Raw genomic sequence first — 23,213 nt, forward strand, 5'->3', positions numbered from 1 at the left:
GTATTTAGCTATTTGCTTTTTATTGCGCTTATATCTACTTTGTTTAGAAGCAATTGATATGTGGTGCTTAAGAAAAGAAAAGTGTAGTAATAGAGACACATATTAAAGGTAACAGAGAACCGAAGAGGCAAGAAGTTTGAGCATTTAATAACGTCATGATAGTTTTCTTAGAAGTATCATAGAAAGGAAGATCGAAAGAAAGAGAGGCAGAAGAAGACTGAGACGAAGTTATTTACATCAGATAAAGGAAAAAAATAATTTTATGTCGTATCAAAGTTAGGGCGCTGATTGCAGATGGTTTGGATGATGGATGGACAAGTGCCTATTTCTAGATAATGTCAAGAAACTAACCACTATTTTAAACGTAACTGAATTCTAGTGTAATATTGCACTCTCGTTGAAGAAAAGGCAAAATTCGAAAAGGCATATTTTATTATTTATTATATTAAGCCAAATTACTCATTTAAAACAAACCTTGAGCCGAAAAATTGGTTTTTTATCTGAGACATAAATTAAATCAATGTATATTGTATAATTCTGAGCTAATGTTTGATTTGTATAAATTAACTTTGAGTTCATGTTGAGCCCCAAAACTAAGACAAATGAGCATAACCTGAAACCGTGTTCGGAAACGCAAACAAATTCGCTTCGGGCACTCGCGGGCCGCTGCCGAGTCACGCTCGCTTCGCTCGTTCGGCTCGTCTTGTTTTTTTTATCGTCACTAAACCTTCGTGGATACCTTCCGCTCGGGGGAAGCGAAGGGTTATATCCGGAGTCACGGGGGCGTTTTCGCATTCTTCCGCGACTCCGACTGCTTTTTCAAAGCCTAACCTAATCTAACGTACTGAATGAAGGGCGGAACCAAGGTTTGACCTATATGAAAAAAGAGGATCAAGTATTTTTGAGTATCAAGTATTAATTTAGTTAGTATTAAGCATATAGTTATGTTTAAACACGATAGTGTTACCTTGAATGCAGGCAATTTGTAATTTAGCCGTAGATCAACTACTATAGACGGAACAGTTAATATATATATATTAAATATAAAAAAAATGTCGTTTATTTAAAAAAATGCACATTTGCAGTAGATCAAATTATATTATCCTAATAAATATATGTGTTTTAGAACTGAAAAAATTTTATTTGTATGTTTCTCAAAAATTATTGTCGAATTACGATATGAACTTTGTCTCTAATATTTAATTGACAATTACGGTTTATCAGTACAAAAGCACCATTCAAATTATCATGAAACAAAACTGGTTATGCTCTTCACAACATTTATCAAATAAAGATAACCTTTCTAAAGCTAAAAGAAAGAGTTTATCAGCTAACAGGTCATGTGGGGAAAGCTTGAAGGGCTGTGATTGGTGCTCAACACTGAACACGCCGAGTAAATGGTACATTAGGGCTTGTCTATATTAAGAGATTCAACTCTCTCCGAGCTCCAGTGTATAATCGGCATTTAAAGTTATTAACGTCCTAGTTTTAACTTTCATGGATGTAGATAAGAAAGTATGTGTGCATATGGGAGAACGATTTTAACAATTGAAATGCTTGCTTTTACTTCTGCTTTAATGGCACGTATATTTACATAAATTCGAAGGAAGTAATATCAAAAAGCGTATATTACCTCCCTCTCAAATTCCGTATATATGTAGGTATTGTATTGTGTTTTCTTCCATATATTTGACATATAAACAATAGCTTTAGTATGGTATCTTGAGAAGAAAAGTTTTGTAATTGGAACTAAAAATATATATTATTTACATACTTTATATACATTATTACACTTTACGCTCTGGGTAAGGGGTAGACCGAGACCACAGCTTTCCACTTGCTACAACTCTGACAAACTTGTTTTGTTTCTTCATCACGCATCAGCACATTCATACATACTCGTTGGTTAAGGCTACTCTATAGGTGTCCTCAATTTGGTTGCTAGCAGCGTTGCCCCATTTGAAAACTAAGGTAATGCGTTGGGCAAGGTAACTAAAAGAAAGCCTTCGGGTTGCCCAGACAGTCTATTAATATTTTTGATAAAATTTTGTACGGATGAAGGGCACCAGGACCCCATGGGCCAATGATTTCGACTCCAAAGGCTGTAAATACGTACTCGGAGCCGAGATCCTGGTATTTTTTTTTCTTATAATATCAAGTGATATGATGGACAATTCGTGCGCCTCATGGTAAGCTGCTCGCCGTCCTTAGCAGTGGCAATGCCACTCAGAGCTCTAAATAGCAAAGATCTGAGAGGTACTGCCACTGGGCACGTCATCCTGAGACATAAGTTAACAAGTCCCATGTGCCGGTAATTTCACTAGCATCCTTACCCCTCAATAGACTTCCGCCCCTGTGTTGTGGATATTCCAAAGATTCGCACGAAGCGTTACGCTTCCACAGTTATATGGCGAACGGCTATGGAGTGGAATTCCCTGCCTGTAGACTTGTTCCCTGAACGTTATAACTTGGGTCTTTTCAAGGCGAGAGTGAATAGGGATTATTTAGGTGTGCATGCTCCACCGTCGACCTCATCGTCACTTTCCATCAGGTGAGATGGAGGTCAAATGCACACTTACATTAGAATAAAAAAATACATTAAAATGAGGCACGGCATTAGATCAATTTAAGTGTTTATTAAAACAGTGGTTGAAAGAAAAAACATATTATAGTATAAATGAAATATTTCATAATTATTCAGAAATCAGAAATCAGAAACATTTACTCATTGACTTACAATCATATGGACGACGGGTCCGCGCTAAAAAGTGTCCGAACTTATAGGGCGTTAAAATCGTATACAGAGCGTCATTCACGCTTTAGTCTTCGTTTGTTCGACTGACAGCGAAGCAAGCAAAATTAGATAGTACTGCGGTGACATTACAATTTAAATTCAACGTTTTAGCTTTTTCGTGTTCCTTTACATGTCACTACGTTTAAATAGGTTGACTTGGGACATTTTTTTCGTGGTTTTTGTATTAGACCCGTCGTCCATTTATTTGTAAGTCAATGCTTTTACTATATGAACTGGTAGATTAATATGTTACTAAGCATACATTTGTTTCGCAGTTCTTACTCAAGTCGGGCGTACAATGTCTTAAAATTACGGTCATTAAAATTCAATTAAGACGTATTATAAGTTTAAACGTCTATAAAATAAAATAAAATTAAATTAAACATGATGTAGGTACTTTGTCAAATATTTGATGTCACTTTATAAAATTCACTTATACTATAGAAAACATTGTCAATTAGCCATTTCCTTAAACGAGACTTGAATTGATTACCATTTAAGTATTTGATATCAATCGGGATTCTGTAATAGATTCTGATTGGCGTTACATAAGTGCTGTGGTCAAAGATCGTGCTTTTTATTACAGGGAGTACAAGGCGGTCCTTGTTCCTTACGTTAACGGAGTGTACATTGGATATTTTATTAAAAAAGTTCTGTGATTACGTACAAAGAGGCATATTTCTAAAATGTATATTCCTGCTAGCGTCACGAAACCCTCTTCTTTGTACAGAGTTCTGAGGGAATAATTACTAGGTTTACTATAGATTATACGCAAACACCGTATAGTCTAAATGTATTATAATATGAATGCTTTATTTATTGGAAATTTTATAATTTGATAAAAAAATTACTAAACCGATTTATGTGACATACTACAAATTGCGTATAAATTATTAATTTGTATGAATGTTTGTAATTATTATATTATATTTGGAATATAATTTTATAATTTTGACATATTTTTGCGTGTACTCTTGTTTAAAATATATTGCAAGTCACAAATGGCTAAATGTGTGAAACTGCATTCTGTGAACATTACCATCAAGTATTGTACTTACCACATTTAAAGCAATAAATGAATTGAATTCAAACCCCAGCGCAGCGACCTTGGCGGCAGAAATAGGTAAGGTGGCAGTACTTCCCTGGACGAACTCTTCCACAAGGAGCCCTGCTGCTACTAATGCGATGATCTTAGCTGGGCATGGCCTCGAATCCTGTCAGATTAAAGGATTTTTTCTAAGTGATCGATCTTTGTATTAATAATTATAACTAGCTAGTGGTATATATGTGGTATTCAATAACAATCCATTTACTCAACGTTTTATTCCTATAAACAATAGAGTTTACACGCGGCACGCTTAAATTAAGTAAGTAAGATTTAATAAGGTACCAGCATCATAATGTTTATACCAGTCTTGTAGAAAGCAGGTCTACAGGCGAATCAGATACGTGATGCAATTATAGACAACGCGATTACTGTCTACTTAACGACTCTTGCGCCGCTTCGGCAGTAAAATAATTTCTGCTACGGTAATTAGAAGTTTGAGACTAGTTCGAGGTATGGTAACCTGTACAGATTATTGTTCAGCGGTGAAAATTTTTAACATGTTTTTTAAAAGTTTATTATTTCTGTGAAAAAGCCAAGGTAAATAATACAACGTATCTCGCTTTAGTTAAAACTAAACTCTTATTTCAAACATATCATGAGGTGTACTCCCGTTCTCCGTAAGAAACAATTCCTGTGTAATAAGTAATACCCGAACAATGAAAAGACGTTTAATGCGAATGAAGCTTCGTACTTGACATTGTCTCTTTCAATTAGGTCGCGTATTATTTACTTTTTTATTCGGTGTGGTTAAGTTCAGACAGGTTAACCGGAATACCTGGCGGAAAAGATATCGTGGGCGTGATCATGGTAGATATGGCGTTCGTTCGATAGGCTGGGTGTTGGACATCTCTCCGTACAGCACGTCCGCTTTCCGTTGGAGCTTCAGATACGCGGCTACGAAATGTTGGAGCAACTTGCCGCTGCCCCTGTCAGGGAACTTAAGTCGGCCTTCTCTTTTAAAATTAAACTGAAAGAGTTATTGTTATCATACCAGGCCGAGTTTCCTACGAGTGCCCGTGTTGTTCCTGCATTTTCTAGATAGACGGTTCGCTGACGCAGTATGAGCTCATTCAATTTGGGATTTTCGGTACTTTCGTTTTTATATGCATCCTGATATTTAATTATTTATGTTAATATATATATATATATTGAAAGGGGCTTGAGAAGGGTCCTAAAGGGTTGGCAATGCGCTCGTGATGCCCCTGGTATTGCAGGCGTTCATAGGCGATGGTAACCGCTTTCCATCAGGCGGGCCGTATGCTTGTTTGCTGTCTACAAATAAAAAAAAATATATTGCATTCTGTGAGCATTACTGCTTTCCGATTTTGAAGGTTGCTGATCAAACTACAGACATGTGGGTCTTGTCAATTTCAAGTCCCCAGATCTTTGCGATTTACAGCTCTAAATGGCACTGTAACTGTTAAGTTACCACCAGGTCCATGTTCTTTGTCCCGTCAACAAATGAAGTTACATATACATTAAGCCTCCAGAACTCATGTTAATCGAATTCCAATGCTTCCATATTTCGCAAGCAGGGTGTTCTCAAATCAAACGTACGAAGCTACGGAAAATACACGTAACGCATTAGTTCGCTTACGGATTCCAGCTCTGAAGCTGTGGCAGTTGCAACAGCGTGCTAAGACCATTATTCCATGCGTCTTTTTAATTTAACTTGTCCACAGGTTGCATGAGATTAGGAAAAGATAGATTAGACAAAACGCTTTTAAAAGTGTGGTTTTAAACTTTACCTATTTTAAAATTGATTTCAAGATAAGTAAATAATATGTTTATTTTCATGTTAAATTCAAATTCAAAATCTTTTGATAATTTCTTACAATTTTGCAGTTACATAAGGAATTACATTTTACATGGACAAACCTGCTCACGTTTTTGTTGATCCGCCATGTTTAAATTAATATGTATTCCTTTTGAAAATTTTTAATAAAAGAAATAAACAAGAGTACAAAGAAAACCGAACAATCGCACAATATTTGCACAATGCAGGCCATTGTGCAAATATTGTGCATTAAATATTGTGCAAAATAGATTATTATTACAGGGAATATGTACTACGTAGATCTAATTTCAATTACGAATCGTGTGTAGATTTTATAGCAAGCTAATACAGATTGCTTTCTTTAAAAATTTTGTGAATTTTCAACATCGAATTAGGTCGAACTAAATTGAATGTTTACTAGCAATTCAACCGTAGAGAATTAATTGCACAGTTTGCATCGAGTAAATAACGAGATCGTTGTTGATCTGACATCGAGCGGAATTTTACGCGAGTTATTACGCTACCGTTCCGATAATAGCTTTTAAGTCAATTAAGGATATTCGTTAGTGTAGTGTGTTATAAGCGGTGTTTACAGCTACGTATTGTTGTTTGTTTTTGCTGTGATAATGAGGTCACATTCTTTTTTACCTTAAGTAATAGGACGAACAAAACTCAGAAAGACTTTAAATCGTAAAGATCTGACATTGCCCCTGCGCCTCACTCTGACATATACATTGACGATTCCCATGTGCCTGTATTAAACATTGTTAATTAGCCTAATGCCTAAAGCATCCAGTGTAAATTGTTATCACTAGTCTTGTTCTTATGAAATATGTTATACAAAGACGTTAGTCTAAAATTTCAAAATCAATCTGCGCCACTCAGAGCTTTAAGATTTTAATTTTGTTTTACTAACACTTTTGTATGGACCACCGAAGTCTTAAATAATGTTATTTTGTTTATTTATTCTTTGTTTTATTTTCTTTTTAAATCGCAAAGATCTGATTCTGCGACTACGCCTGTCACCATGAGCCATAAGTTGACAAGTTCTATGTGCCTGTAATTTAACTAGCTTTACCTTTCAAAACCGGAACGCAGTAATGTGAGCAATTACTGCTTGACAGGCTTTACTGTTACTTTAAGTTTAGTACTTAAGGCGGTAGTCATCGAAATCTTAGAAAGTTTTTCTTCACTTAGTACCTTTACAGCGTCTACGGCAAAATAGTCGTTAAAAATCAAAAACAAAAATCTGCAACTAGCAGATTCCTTCCGTAGCTCAGTTGGGAGAGCATCAGGCACGGTGTACTGAAGGCGCTGGTTCGAATCCAGCCGGATCAAAGAATTTTTCTAAGTGTTAAATTTTTGTATTAATAATTATTTATAGCACAATTTTCATTATGGTCAGTCGATTCGATATCCTCACATTGATTTCGATTTCACTGATCCTGTCCCATTATTAGTTCATGGTGTTTAAACGTGTGTCCTTTTAAATTAAGCAACATTACACGGAGTACAAAATATTGACGCGGTATCCGCCACCGTGACTTCCAGTTAGTTACTATAAAAGGAACTTGCTACATTTTGTTATTTTCTTCACGTCATCCCCTAAATTTTATCCACGGACACCCTTATATTGAATTGACACTAGATGTAAAACGAGCGCGTTTAACGTCCTTCAACTATATTCATATGAGAGTAACAATTGTAAGGTTAAACTTTGAAAGAAGAAGAAGAAGAAAAACTTTGACCAACTCCATAGTTACGAGTAGGTATGTACTTACAACTTATAACAAACCAGCCTTAGATAGTTAGGGATAGGCATAAACTATTCATCAACTATTCAATTACAAGAGTCAATCTTTTCATACAACTCCTCTAATTGTTGTCACTGCGCACTCCAGCCTCTTTAATAATATCCCAGATTTGATTTTATAAAGTACTGCCACCTTACCTATTTCTGCCGCCAAGTTGCAATAAGAACATTACTGCATTCCGGTTTATAAGTGAAATTAAGGCACATGAGACTTGTCAACTTATGTCTCAGGGTGGCTTAAGTTGACAAGCGAATAATTTAGTTCTTTTTTATATATTCTGTAGACAATCTTGTTATGTATTTTTTGTGTGTAGAAATAAATGATTTAAATTACAGGCGCGTAGGTATCTTAAAATCGTTAGTCACGCATCATTGGTTAGAAGGCTCCGGGGGAGTAACAACAGCATCCTGAAGGTTGTGGCAGATGACCACAGAGTGCCTGTACGGCGGAGGCTTCTCGTAAGGACAATGATTCCGCACGAGATGCCCCGTAAGTACATGACATTTAAGATCTTTAGTAATGTGTTCAGTAATTTCCTTCTGTCAATACTTTATAAGTTTTATCCTCTTGTTTTATGATCCTGTTGTGTGAAAATAAATATTTTTTAATTTGAATTAAAGAAATTCGTGGCCGTTATCTTCTAATATTGCCTTCTACATTGGCTCCATATATCTCTTTCGCCAATTCAATTTTTTCATCAGGTGCGTTCTCAAAACATAACAATGTAAGCAGTACTTCAATCCACTATTTTTACCACGAGTACATTGCACGATAACAATAAACCATAGGTAACAAAAGTTGCGTGTGTGTAACAAAAGTGGCAAACCTTACAACCTATATGTTGGTAATGTTATGGTATAGAGTAAGTATAGTTTCTGTAATAAATATTCCGCCTTTCACCCCAATATTCATCGTACCCATTCAAAACACGAGGAAACCATTCGCCCCTTCGCAGAGATGTGCCCCCGTATCCCTATCGATCCGTTGCAAGAGCTGCACGTTATTATGCAACCCTGGTACAAATAAGAACTCTCACACGGACGTACAATATGGATTAACTTTGCTTCGTACGGGGAAACTATAATTTTGGTTTGTTATTATAGTAAAGGATCATCGTCATTAACACATCATAGGCACGTCTTACTGTTAGGTACGGGTCTCCTAAAAATTTTGGTTGTTTTCGGGTCGTGAACCGTCTTGTACACGTGATTTTATCAGGTTAGCGGGACTGCTACTAAACATATATGTAATTTATTAGTAGCAGTAGAGCTCCTTGAGAAAGAGTTCGTCCAGGGAAGTATTACCACCTTCCTTATTTCTGCCGCCAAGCAGTAAGATGATCTGCGTTTCGGTTTGGAAGGTGAAATTACAGGCACATGGAACTTGTCAACTTATGTCTCAGGGTGCCGGGTGCAGAGGCAGTGCATCTATTGGAAATTACCTAAAAGTAATTTAAAACATGACATCTTTAGCTTTTGAACAATTCAGTGTCTGTATGTACTTGAAGGTAGGTAAGTTATACCTAAATAATTCCCGCCTTTACGACAATTGTCGTAAGTAACTTCAATTTAAATTAATGACAATGATCACGCGACTACTATCTTACTGACCTTAGAGTTTCTCTAGTAAATAAATCTTAGTACGTCATATCTTGTGAAGTATGTTAGAACATTGTAGCGGAAAAATGCAAAGCGAAATGTAAGATGATATCCTTCCAGTGTTCGCTCTAATATTCTAATTCTTATTGTGATTGACCGGCTTGTCAAAGAGGCTCTGAGCGTCAAAGCGAAGTCAAAAGGTCTTGGATACAAGGTTTTTCAAACCGGCAAGGCGATTCTGCGTTATTGAGTGTGGTAACTCTTGTAGTCACTCTGCCTCCCTATTCTCCCGAGGTGGTTATACAGGCGGTGCATCCCTCCCTTACGCCTCACGACACCCCTGCATGCGGGTGCAACTAACAGCAATGCAGGGGAGGCTGCTCAAAGTTCAAATTATAAACTGTTTGTGGACCAATGGTTTACTAAATTGCAGTTAACTTTATTGTAATAAGGAAGACATATTTTGAATAATAATTATACTTTTCCACTCTCTTATATGTATACATGTCGCTACAAAAGCCGTTAAGAGTATATTCAACCTTGCAGAGCCTTGAACACCACCGTAAAGTGGCCTTCTTATATGATATTGCATAATTTGCCTACACGTACATAATTAATTTGACTAGACGTGGGCTGGGATTCCACCCCTATGTTGATAATATTCCCAGGACTCGAACGAAGCGTTTCGCTGCCACATTTATATGGTAAAAGTGGAATTCCCTGCCTACGGACGTATTCCCGCTATAACTTGGACCTTTTCAAGGCGAGAGTGAATAGGCATTATTTAGGTCTGCATGCTATATCGTCGACCTCATCATCACTTTCCATGAGGTGAGATGGAGGTCAAATGCGCACTTATTTTTGATAAAAAACAAAAACCTGAATCCATTGATTAGTATACGGTTAAAAAAACACAAACTTACCTCAAAATTTTACAAGAACACCGATTTATTCAATTGGTATTTTACATATATCAATGATTTTTTTTATATCATTTGAACTGAATAGAACACGTATACCATACGATATACATTTTTGAAATAGCTTTATGTTCGTTTGTAAAAAAATAAATTCTTAAATAAAGCCAGTGTCCCTGCCACTCGACCCATGCAAAATGAACCGTATTAGTACGGGAAAAAGTTGAATTCGAACTGAGGTAGTAGATTGACTCTTTATGTTATATTGCATATTTTTTGAAATTTATAATAATAGTTTTCTTTTAAAAGAAACATGATGTTATTTATCACTTATGTTTACTATGCTATGCTATTTCGATCGATATATATGCGTTTTTAAAAAAAAACCAACGTTTCGGGCTTATTACAAATGCACACATTTATATCTGAAAAACAATCCATTTACAATTTTCCTTTTTAAAATTATATTTTTAATTGTAGTGTTCCAACACGTTGATACTATTTTAATCTTAACATTATTGTTTAACACAACTGAAAGGAATACATCCTTAGTGAAATTTATTGGAAAAAAAGAACTACACATCAATAACGGTAAGGTCCATTTGTGTTGCCGATTTTTAGCGGTAATGTGTCACCGCGCCCGTCACCCGGAGACACAAGTTGACAAGTTCTTAAAAACCGGAACACAGTAATGCTGACAGTACTGCTTGGCGGTAGAAATAGGTAATGTGGCAGTAATACCCAAGATGGACTCTTTGACAAGGAGGTATATTGCTACTAAATCAATTACTATCTTCATATGATAAATAAAATGTTAAATAACCTAAGTAGAGCAAATATACGATTCCATAAACATTGAACATCACTGGCTTCCCATTAAATGGATTTAACGACCCTTCGTTTCATAACGCTGATTCTCCACGCGTATAAATATCTATATACGCCATAATATTTATGTACATAATATACATTTTTGTGCCTTCTAGGTGGGTATGAACAAATGATAGCTACGTCGAATAGTTGGCATATCGATGCCGCTTTCAAATACAGGTTTCTATTTGTAACTATCACCTGTTAATTACATTTAGAACGAATCTCTATTAATTCTGGATTGTGAATGTCACTGTCAAATGTCGCGTAGAATTTTTTTGCATAATGCATGTAGAAAGTTGCGCCAAATTTCTATACGCATTATGTAAATCGCAAACTGTGTAACGGGGCTCTTTTGTATTGATGATCGGGCTCTTTTGTTGTTTTAAACTCACCGTAGTTTGTTTAACCTGGGCTAGTTCTTTTTTGCGGATTTTGAGTAATTGTTCGAGAGCGTATCTATGCTTCGTTTGTTATTAAAAGAATCAGATACCTAGTCAGTGGCGCCTTCGTGGTTAATTCCTTGGCGTTCGACATTTTATTTTTTTGAAATTAAAGAATTAAAAATGCATACTGCACATCGTAAGTTTCGTAATGTTTACGATGTAATAACAAAACGTCAGTGTTAGCAAATTTATGTATTTCAAATGAATTTGGATAAATAAGGCATCATGCATTACATAATTGGTGCCACAGCCTCCTACGTCGCACTAATTTTATAGAAAATTTTTAACCCACGCACACCTACTACAACGCGCATTGCAGTAAAGTGGTCATGACATTATACAACTTTGCTAAAACAACTTTTGGCGCAAAATTTAGGTATATATATTGGGTACCTGACGTGTTAATTTTTCGTCTAGACTGATTATATTGAACACGGCAAGCGAACAGCCGGCTCATAGGTGGAAAACACGGTTCAAAAACGTAAATAAACATGCTATAAGTATGCTTAGGTTTGTAAGAGAGGGGTTTGCTTGTCTGGCAACCACGGCGTGAGGTACAATGGGCCCCGAGTATAGTTATGCTTGTACAGTGATCGAACGGCGCGCCACGCGCTGCCGACGAGTTTGCGCCGAGCTTTGGACTTGACCGCGCGTTTGCGTTTCAATTTCGAAAGCGATTATTTTTCTATTTCTTGGCAGTGCAAAAAATTCGCGCGCAAATAGAAGGTGTCAATTACTACAGATTATTACACGAACTTTTCGAATTTCGAAAGTGGTAGCCAGAAAGAAGTTTCAAATTTTTTGTGAGGCAGTGAAGGCGTATTTACAACAGCCGATTGGACACAATGGCACTTTTCTGCTAGTAATTCTGACCACGAGAAAATGAGAGTGTAAGTATTGTGCTTTCTTTTCATTACGCATAGTTGTTGTTTGCATTCATATAGAGCACAGTTTCAAACGTCTAACGCTACTGTTCTATAGATTTATAAGCAGTATATTATTTTATAAGTAAGAGCAATAATTTTGCACGTATTTCTAACAGCAAAACTGACTCGTCTAGCAACAGTGGATTAACCGCATACTGATATAATTACATCTCTACGTTGCAATCTGGTCCATAGTTGCTTACATTTGTGGTATAGAAATATGGTTACTCGGGTACTTATGATAGAAAATTTATGCAGGAAGGTATCTCATGCATGCCTCTGTCTACTAACATGGATGTCAGTCATCTCGTATTTTTGAACTAAATCTTTTAAAAACTCGAAAAAAAGCTAAGTCTAAAGTAAATCGAAATTTCAGAAAAATCGACCCTATACACTCAAGTCATAATTTAAACAATTATTCATTTGGTTTTATTTCTAAATATTTACATTTTCGGTATTGATGAATAATTTACAACTAAATTATATTATTCATGTGCTTTATAAATTCTGCATACGAAACTTGTTTTGATTTCAAAATGTACTATTACTTATTTATTTTAACTGCCTCCGTGGCCGAACGGTTACCATGCCGGACTGCCACGCAGAGGTCCCAGGTTCGATTCCCGGGCCGGGAGAAATATTTGTATGGCCTACATTTATTTCTCTCGTGAGTTTGGGTGTAATTTGTGGTTGTCTATGTGTGTGTCCATGGCACCCGCGACACAGGGTTTCCCTAGTGCGGGGCTATGTTGAGTGTGAGCGTTATTATTATTATTAAGTATATATACCTAATACCTGTATACCTAAGTTTATTTTGTAAAACGTCTTTGACATTTAACCTGTAAGTGCTGAGTTACCTCCATACAGGATGCGTTCACACTTAAAATTTAAATCCAACTCTATACCCCTTGTGATAAAAACGATCTAAGGGTCGTATTCCAGAACTCTACTCAATGCTCAAGTCAGGATTGCACTAGAAATACAAGCACTGGAAATACGACCCTAATGGCAAGATCTTGAGTATGATTTTCAGTGCTCACTGCAATACTCAAATCCTGACTTCAGTATTGAGTAGAGTTCAGGAATACGACCCTAAGACTCAAAATGTCAAGCTTGGTTTGGTGTTAACTGTACTATACAAAGTAGGAATGGGACCTTTTTTTTATAGTACCAAGTGACGGGACGAACAAGTCCTGCGTCTGCGCACCTGGTGGTAAGCGACACGCCTATCCATAACAGTTGCAGTGCCACTTAGAGCTTTAAATCGCAAAGATCTTAGGGGCACTGCCAGTGCGTTTGTCACCCTGAGACATAAGTTGACAAGTCCCATGTGCCTGTAATTTCACCAGCACCCTTAACTTTCAAAACTGGAACGCAGTAATGCTCGCATTACTGCTTGGCGGCAGAAATACTATTTCTACTATTAAATAGAAACTAAGCTGACCTGCTTAGATAGATAGAAACTAATTTAATATTATGGCCTTGAGTCCTATCTGTCCCGCCTGCGTTGTCCTTTCTGCCACAGCTGGTGGCAGATGGCACTTGACGTAAAGTTTTTTGTCGAATGTCGAAAGGCGAATCAATCGTTATTTTAACACATTCTAGAGACTACTTAACTAGTCGTCTTAGTCAGTTAGAATTCGAGATAATCTACTTTCAGGGTTCATGAGATTGATACCTACCTGTTCATGCGGAGCCTAATCAGCGTTAGAGGCTCAAATTGCGTGGTCGAGCCAGTCCTGCTCCACTTATCGTAAAAACGTAAAACCTATTCGTACCTAACAAGTACCCTACAGGTGGATTTTAGGGTAACGTATTTATAATGTAATGTCATTGTAAATGTAATTTAAAGGTAAATTTTAGGATTTATGACGAGTTTATATGATTTTTACGACCTCGGTAGCCGAAGGCTTGCACAGGGGGTTTCGGGTTCGATTCCCAGTAGGATCCATTTGGAAATTATTTGTTTCCGAACTCATACAACCTGACATTTAGGGTGCGCTGAACAGGCATCTTCTCGTGCCATTGTAGACCCTGTTTTTGGTACCAAGGCTAGTTCATTACCTATTGACCATTGTCAGGAGCAAGTACATATAATTAAAAAAAAACTTTGGGGTGTGTGTTCCGGATAGTACCCCGAAGTATTTTTTTACGACACCAGTGCAGATGCAGTGCCACTCAGAGGTTTCAATTGCAAATCTGAGGGTCGCTACGTTCATATTACTGCTTGGCGGCAGAAATAGGTAAAGTGGTATTACTTCCCTGGACGAGCTTTTTCACAAGGATCTCTGCTGTTATTAAATAGCATTACTCTGGTACAAGTAACTGTCTGCGACGTTATTATTGTTATATCATGATAATGTCAAATGTGAAAAACACTAGTATTGATAATGACTTCAGGAAATGGGTGTGAATTTCGTCTAAAATTTCTAATCAACACGCAAGGAACTATTACGTGAAAAGAAACGGATACGTGGTTGGCAAATAAAAAAACTCTCCAATGTTGAATAATGTTTGTAAACAGACTTCCATTCAAAACAATTGAGTGACAATCTCTGCGGTTCAAATCCTTTGTTTGTTTACAAATTCGCACTTAGGTGCATTGAACAATGTTATTGGATGTTCCAGATTCCATTTTCATTTATGTAACAGTATCCCATACATTACATACGGACGGTGAGCAGTCACTTATACCTTACGAGGTGAACTGGCTCATCTCAGTGTTCAGGTTTCATATGTCATCATCATCATTAACCCATTTTTCGTTACCTTTTCTGGGCATAGGTCTCCTGAAGATAATGCAGGTTGGGGACTTGTCACACTTCTCTAGAGATATGTTACATTTTTCTTATCATACCAAGTGATGGGACGAACACGTCATGCGCCTGGTGGTAAGCGACACGCCTGTCTATAACAGTTGCAGTGCCACTTATAGCTTAAGATCTGAGGGTCACTGCCACTGCCCTCGTCCCCTTGAGATATAAATTGAAAAATCCCATGTGCTCGTAATTTCACCAGCACCCTTACCCTACAAAGCCGAAACGCAGTAATACGTACGTTACTGCTTGGATCTCTACTGCTACTAAAAGTAAACCTAATCAAACCTCACGATGTCATTTGCTTCTTCACTGAGTTACCTCTGCTCATTTTTTTATAAATCATACTTGGTGCTGTCTTCTCTTCTAGGTTGTAGTTGGTTCTTTCTTCGTTAGGTATATTTGTGGTTGTTCAATTCTTACGCTAAGGATAAACGTCAAATTACTAAAAAAATATGTTATTACAATTAATTCAGACATTATCGCGTAGCGTCGCATGCGCAGCCAACCTTCAAATAATTCGATGCCAAAAGTGAGTAGGTATTGTGATTTGGCATTCAAGGCCTACTCCGCGTTTAGTGCTTACGTCAAACTCGGAGTGCCATTGACTACTTTGAAACTACTTAGGGCTGAATAGTTTAAAATAATTTCTTTATTTATGCACCATCACTATATACGATAGTCATTGTATACAGTATGTTATACCATTGAAGGCGTATACTACAATTTTTAATTTGTATAACACAAACGTGTCGCCTAGAAATTACACGCTAATGTTGTGAACTATTTGTTATCAATAATTCAATACAAAATTTTTCATGCCTACGTGTAATGACTTCTAAAAATGACCACGTTTTTTACAAATTTAAATTTTTTTTTTTTTTTTTTTTTTTTTTTATTGTAACTCGGCAAAATGACTGCACCGCGCCTGATGGAAAGTGCGAATACAGTCCAGAGATGAGAGTAACGGATGGAAAACACAAATATCTTCACTCCGTCACTATCATTTTGCCGGTCTGGCCAAATGCTTCTTCACACTACGTTTGAAGGACCCGATGTTATAGAGGGGAGGGAATACATGCGCCGGGAGTTGGTTCCACAATTTGATGGTTCGGCATAAAAACGAATTGCCAAACTTTTTAGTGCGGGACGGTATTGAACTGACCGTCCAACTGTGGCAACGCAGTCCGGCACGGGTGGTCCGCTGATGGAAAGGAGAGGAAGGGACAAGGTTGAATAACTCTTCAGAGCACTCACCGGTGGTACAGACGATAGAATACGCAAAAAATTTAACTTTACGTCGCTTGCCACAAAGAATGCTTCAATATCCAAAATTTCCTCCTAACCATACACAAAGCCTAATAATAGTAATAGTGTCGTAAACTTTTCCAAATTGTCAATTTACACTTTTTATGAAAGTCGTAAAGTAAAATATTTATAATCTGTGATAAAATGTGATCTTTGTCAAAAGCACGTCAAGCTTGATACTTGAGATTTAAATCCAACTCTGTGCCGCTTACCATAAGAACGGTCCAAAGTACAAAGCATCAAGCTTGATGTGCTCTTAACTGTACATAAGTGAAGTTCGATCGTATCATATGAATCTATTCGAAGATGTTATCACTTCCTTACACTGCTGCCTGTAATTAGAAAGTTTTGTTGGAATCTAGTATAACTCTGAAAAATGAGCAAAGGTAAAATGTTGCCTCAGAGTCATTGACTTATAAATAAATGGACGACGGGTCTAATACAAAAACCACGAAAAAAATGTCCCAAGTCAACCTATTCGAAATTTAAATTGTAATGTCATCGCAGTATCGCGCTGTCCGTAGAACAAATGAAGACTAAAGCGGAGTGTCGCGCTCTGTATACGATTTTAGCGCCTTACAAGTGCGGACACTTTTTAGCGCGGACCCGACGTCCATATAATTGTAAGTCAATGCTCAGAGTTATATAGATTCGCCATCGCGGGCTAGGTTTGAGCTAAAAATCGTTTAAAAACTATAATACTTGGGCGAATGTTACCTAATAACCAGAGGGTACATGGTAAACACCCTATTGAAGAACGAAGTGACGAAATATAATTCTTCATATTTACATTTGCTTCCACACCAAATATAGTACATTGTCAAGAGCATGTCAAGTTTCAAACTTGTGATTTTTTTAAATATTATTTGACGAGACGGACAAGTCGTGCGCTTTACACTAAGCTACACGCCTGTCCATAGGACTTGCAATGCCACTCAAAGCTTTAAATCACTTTGAGTCATAAGTTGACAAGCCCCATATGCCTGTAATTTCACCAGCACCCTTGCCCTTCAAAATTGGAAAGCATTACTGCTTGGCGGCAGAAATAGGTAAGATGGCAGTACTTAATTTCAATTCTTTGCATTTTACGATAAGTACGGTTCAAAGTTCAAACAGCAGACTTTCTGTGCTATTGATAGTACCAATATGCTTCAACCGCTGGTTCGAATCCATCCAAATCGATGGAATTTTTCTTAGTGTTCGATCTTTGTATTAATATTATAACAAACTTTGGAGTGTTTAAACAAAAAATAATTGAATCTCATGACAGTAAAACATCGTGTTGTTCAATAAATATTTGCACATTTTTTTATTTTTTTTGTTTCTCGTAGTTAAGTCAATACTTATTTATAAACCCATAAAACGTATTTGTAGCTCGTTATTTTACTTCCTTGTCTGCAAGCATGCAACTGTTAATTATTATATTTTGCTATAATCCGTTTGCGGATTGTCGTGTCGCGAATTCTCACGAAGCTAATTAATTACCTATTCGGCCGGTCTGATAAACCGAGCACCGAGATTCCTGCGCAGGAGTTCCCAACAATTGTTTAATCGTTACTTGTTTTACGAGTTTTTTCCGTGACTTGCTCGTGTGAGAGTCCACGTTTTAGAGTTCATACCTATTCAATTTGGGTTTTAAACGTATGTGGAAATGATGAATAAGTTTACTTTCTAGTAATTAGTCCGCAATTTATGTTGGAATCTCTATCGGCATCCCAATAGTCTGACATTGTCATATATATATATTTAGTATTTATACATGAATATAGTTAATCACGTATTTGTATAGTAAGTAGAGACTGAGATGATTTACTTTCAAAAAGGGAACATTTTTAAATTACGTGTCGAGTTTTCTCTCGATAATACTGGGACAGGTAGTCATTTGAATTTCATTCAATAGCATTGCATCGGATAACAAATTGCAAGTGATTCGCGATTCTAGAGACCTTCACTGAGCGTTGTATAAAGTCTAGTTATTTGCGTAATTGTCAGGGTTCAAGGCTCGATGGCATAATGATATGTTGACGATAAGATGTTAAACTCAGGATTGAAGTTTCCGGGGTTTATATTTTTTTTCTTTTTACAAAAGACAAATAATTACAAATTATTGTTGGAGATATGCTTTAGTACCTAAATCTTAAGAAATAAAAAAGGTAAACTATATTGTTTTTGATTCGCTCTATGTTGAAAGCCATTTATTGTACAATCACAAACACGCATATAAACAAAAAACAAAAATAATAATAAAAACAAAAGGACATTGAGGAACAATAATAATACAAAATATGCAGGTAATTCATCGTCATGCGTGTCGCGACTAGTGCAATGTTGAGAGTCTGTTCTCTGATCCTTGTTTTTTATTTTATCTAATTTTGTTTTAACGACAAACATATACATATAGTTCAAAAAAAGACTGCAAAAGTATTTCTAACATGGCAGCAGAGAGTCAACACTCTATAGAGATGGGAAAAACTGCTTATTTTTTTAAACGTTTAAACGTTAATCTTTTTTTTTAAAAAAAGTGTTTTTTAAACGCTTTTTCACTTAAACGCTTTTTAGTTTGAAGCCAACAGAATCATTTAGAAAACGTTTAATCGCATAGACTTTTAAGTTAAAAAAGCTTGCAACGTTGTGTTGATAGCAAAACGCAAGAGTAGGCCACAAAGGTTTTAAGATAAGTAAGTTTTTGTTTAGTAAAAAACGAGTTATGTTTTTATTTATGATATATCATTATTATATTAGCATTTTGTTCATTGGCGTTTAAAAACAAGTTTTTAACTTTCGTAGTTGTTAACAGTTGAAATGGAAAAAACTGCTTATTTTTAACGATAAAACATACTTTTAAAAAGCGTGCTTGTAAAAGCGCTTTTCACATAAACGCTTTTTAGTTTGACGCTTAAAAAGTCGTTTAGAAAAACGCTTTTTTAAGTTTAAGTGCATAGACTTTATGTTTAAAAAAGCTTGTAACGTTATGTTGAATGAATTTGTTTAGGAAACAGATGGCGCTAGTTGAAACTTAGGTACGTTGTAAAAAATGAAATTGTTGAGTATTTATGGAACTGACCAGTGACCAACGCTTACGCTTAAAATGAAAAGTGAGCTTATGAGCTTATTTTAAAAAGCAGACTTTTTAAAGTGCTTTTCGTTTAAACACCCACCTCTACCCGTGAGTGGCGGTAGTCTCGTGGTCAAACGTTTGCCTGACACTGCGGCAGCGGCATGTACAGTCGCGTGCAATGATATATAAACGGTCACATATTTTGGAATGTATATTAGATTATTTAGTAAATAAGACCCATGTGTATTGTTCAAAATGCCACCGTTTTAAAACAGTTATACTTTTGTTTCTGAGAAAAGTAAACAAACTACAATCAGTGAAAAATATACATTCTTGATGTTACACAATGCTCTTTCATTGAAATGTTATTTGAGCCAATTAGGGTTAGGATTTTATCACGATTATGTAACCATTTTTAAAATTACGAAATTTATTAAATTTTACTCATAATTGTATCGATTTCGTTAATATAAAAGTACAAGTACATACAACATAAAGTTACAATATTATAACGTACATATTATGATTTTAATTCCTAACTAACGTCTGTGAATGTTTTAGCAGCAATACCCCCCCGTTAACTTTTGTTTTTTCGTTGTTTGTTCCTTGGAAAACATGTGTAGTGTTCGATTTTCATTGGGTCAGATTGATGGGTTATGGTTTATAAGCTTTTCTTAGAGGATATACTTGCCCGGCAGTGGGTCGTATTGAGGATGATGATATAAATGTCGTTTACGTGGCCACTTCTTCGCTATAGGTAGTTACACAGTTTAATTATACTGTTTACCTGTTTCTATCCATCTAAGAACGATTAAATTAAGTCTAATTACGTGCAATCTTTAAATAGATGCAATAAAACATTTTTAATATAAATACGAAGCAGATATTTTTCTAAATTAAATTCTACTTTCTAAATTTTATAGACGTAATAAAAAAAAGCGTCTAAACAAAATGAAGATTGAAACCCACTTTCCCTAGCAATATGCATGTGCAACAAATCACACCATGCAGCGCACGCGTTGCGTCCGTCGTAGAGCCGTCTAATTAATCTCGCTTACTCTTAACTCCGCGGCTTCCCAAGGGAATAGTCGACTATTTGTTTTTCTTATCGAAGGCAACCCTTTCTGTCATGTATAAATTAGTTTTAAAAGCACATGGCGGTATTATAACACATGTGACAAGGGCTAAGCTTTTGTTTTATTTTACATTTTGAGAAAGTTGCACGACAGAAAAATTTCGATAACACTGAGTGTTTTCCGAAGGCTGGGGCTATTTAAGGCTTATTTAAGGCATTTTTCTCGATGAACATCAGACGAGATTATAGCCTAGCTTTTAATTCAATTTTCTAATGAAAAAAAACACGATTAGCAACAAACCGAGTACTTTTGAAAATGTAGAGTTTTATGAAATCATCACATTACAAGTTCTGGTGAAATTACAGGCACATGAGACTTGTCAACTTACGTCTCAGGGTGACGGGCGTAGTGGCAGCGCCACTCAGATCTTGCGATGTGAAGTTCTGAGTGGCACTGCAACTGCTATAGACAGGCGTGTCGCTTACAAGCAGGCGCACGATTTGTTCGTCACGTCACTTGGTGTTATAAAAAAACAGTGATCATGGATAAAAAGGTGGGAAAATGTCGGTCTCGACCCTATTGCATATCCTTAAAAATACCATTTCAAAAGTACCAAGAATAAACGCATAATGTGAATCAACATGTATGTTTGTATGTGAAATTATATTAGGCTGAAGTAATTCCTTACCTTGGCCTATAATACTTCTTATTTTCACGCATCCTTAAAACTAAGGTTTCACCCGGTAATACGATAATACGTATTTGAACACAAACAATATTTCAAGGTAAAAGAAACCCTTACTTAAATGGTAAAAGAACAATAGCTGATAAAGAACAGTTGCGGTCGTAATAACTTGTCTGGAGTCAGTAATAAAAAAGGCTCACAAACGGAGAATTTAAATTGATGTTATTTAATTTTTTTGTTCAATTCTTTTGGCTTTTGCCCACAGTTAATACGTTGATGTAAGGCGATATCGATAAAGCTAAAATTGAGAGGTTGGCTGCGTGAAATTGCGGCGTTCGTTGATTTGTGTTCACTCAATTTTGCATTTTATTAACGCAATTCGCGCAAGTAGCGCCCCGGAACCGCTTTTGGCAAGGTGCGTGAATATTGGTCATTCAAAATGGATGGTTAATGGTTTGCTACTAAAGTTGCACTGGATTCAAAGCCGAGAAATAAAACTTTAAATGTGCGACAACTTTAGTAGCAGTAGTGAAAAAGAGTTCGTCCAGGGAAATACTGCCTCCTTGTCTATTTCTGCCGCCAAGCAGTAATGTCAGCATTACTGTGTTCCGATTTTGAAGGATGAGGGTGCTGGTGAAATTACAGGCACATGGGACTTGTCAATAATGTACAGTATGATGGGCGCAGTGGCAACTGCAACTGTTATGGATAGGCGTGTCGCTTACCATCGCTTACCATATAATTTAGGGCGATTCAAGATTAGAGTGAATAGGCAGTTGTTATTGTTTGTTACAAACATTTACATTAAAAAATAATTGCGTTTCATTGTACGAACAAAGAGGGAAAATGCAATAAAAACAATTAAAAATTCAACCATTTAGTCTAAGTAAAACCTGTAATGATGAAAAATTGCATGCCGAAATAGCTGTCCGATCATCAATCACAAAGTGCACGTTAAATTCGAAAAGGCGTTCAAGAAAGGGGCTCTCCCTTTTTTGACTGAACGTACGATGCGACCCTTTGTTTTCCAACACCGGTAGATGCTCGATGCACTACGTACGCTAATTATCGATCGGAGAGCAGTGTAGTGTCGGGCTACAGGTGGTAGGGTCTTTGTTTTGGTGCGTTCAACGACCCTGAGAGCGGAAGGGCGACAGGCCGTCTGCCTCTTCACGGGCATGCGCCAAACTGCATTGGGGAATTTTTAACAGCACGGTAGTGCCTTTGATGTTTCCTTGAGGGGCTTGTGACACGCGAATAGGGAATTTAATTGACAAGCTTGATTGGACTCACGTTTATTAACTCTTTGTGGGCTTTAGGAAAATGGTTTTGAGTCACAAAGACAATGGCAATGAGGCTTGGTGAACATTGGCGCGATTTTCTTCGTAGGTGAGTTCTTGTGGCATTTCTGCACATCGATTGTTACTAACAATCTAAAATGGAGCCCTAAACCGTTAGGAGATTGACTTGACTGATTATGCATGTGAATATCAGGTCGTCTGAGATACTAAAACGGAAGGTTAGAAAGAACTATGAGCGTGTGTCCCAGTAAATTCAGAAAAATTCAATGCGAGTACTATCCTATGGTCATTCAATATAATCCGAGCACTGATTTTCACGGAGTCTCTCTTTAAAAACCTTGAGCAATAAACAAAATTATTATATTGACACTTTGTGTATTCTCACGCAATGATAACTATATAGTGAGTGCATGCTGTTTTTAACGCCTGTCAGCAGTGTGATCACAGCCATAGTGCACTTCAGCAGTCGTGTCTACTGCACTCCAATTGCTATATTGCAACCGCGACGCTGTTGTAAAATATAGCTTTTGTTACCTTAGATATCACTATGTAAAACACGGAGTGTCACTAAATCGATATCAATATTAATTTCCGATAAAGCATTTCCTTTGGCATAACGACATTATACCCCTCATATTCCGTGTTGCCTGAGTATAGATTATCAAATAAGGACACACAAGTAGGAACTGCATAGAGCCGTGTTGCCAAAATCGAGATGC

General features: G+C 36.6%; 1 protein-coding gene across 1 annotated transcript in view; it reads left to right on the forward strand.

The window, feature by feature from the left end:
• The first annotated feature begins 11,932 nt into the window (after positions 1 to 11,932).
• LOC113225696 (proton channel OtopLc) overlaps positions 11,933 to 23,213 on the forward strand; it is a 57,861-nt gene continuing 46,580 nt past the window's right edge. Inside the window, exon 1 of the mRNA XM_026458085.1 lies at positions 11,933 to 12,214. The gene's annotated coding sequence lies outside the window, so the exon portion shown is untranslated. The remainder of the gene's footprint in view (positions 12,215 to 23,213) is intronic.

Source organism: Hyposmocoma kahamanoa, unplaced genomic scaffold (assembly GCF_003589595.1).
Source record: "Hyposmocoma kahamanoa isolate Upper Pololo Valley unplaced genomic scaffold, ASM358959v1 169, whole genome shotgun sequence".
Classification (NCBI taxonomy): Eukaryota; Metazoa; Arthropoda; class Insecta; order Lepidoptera; family Cosmopterigidae; genus Hyposmocoma; species Hyposmocoma kahamanoa.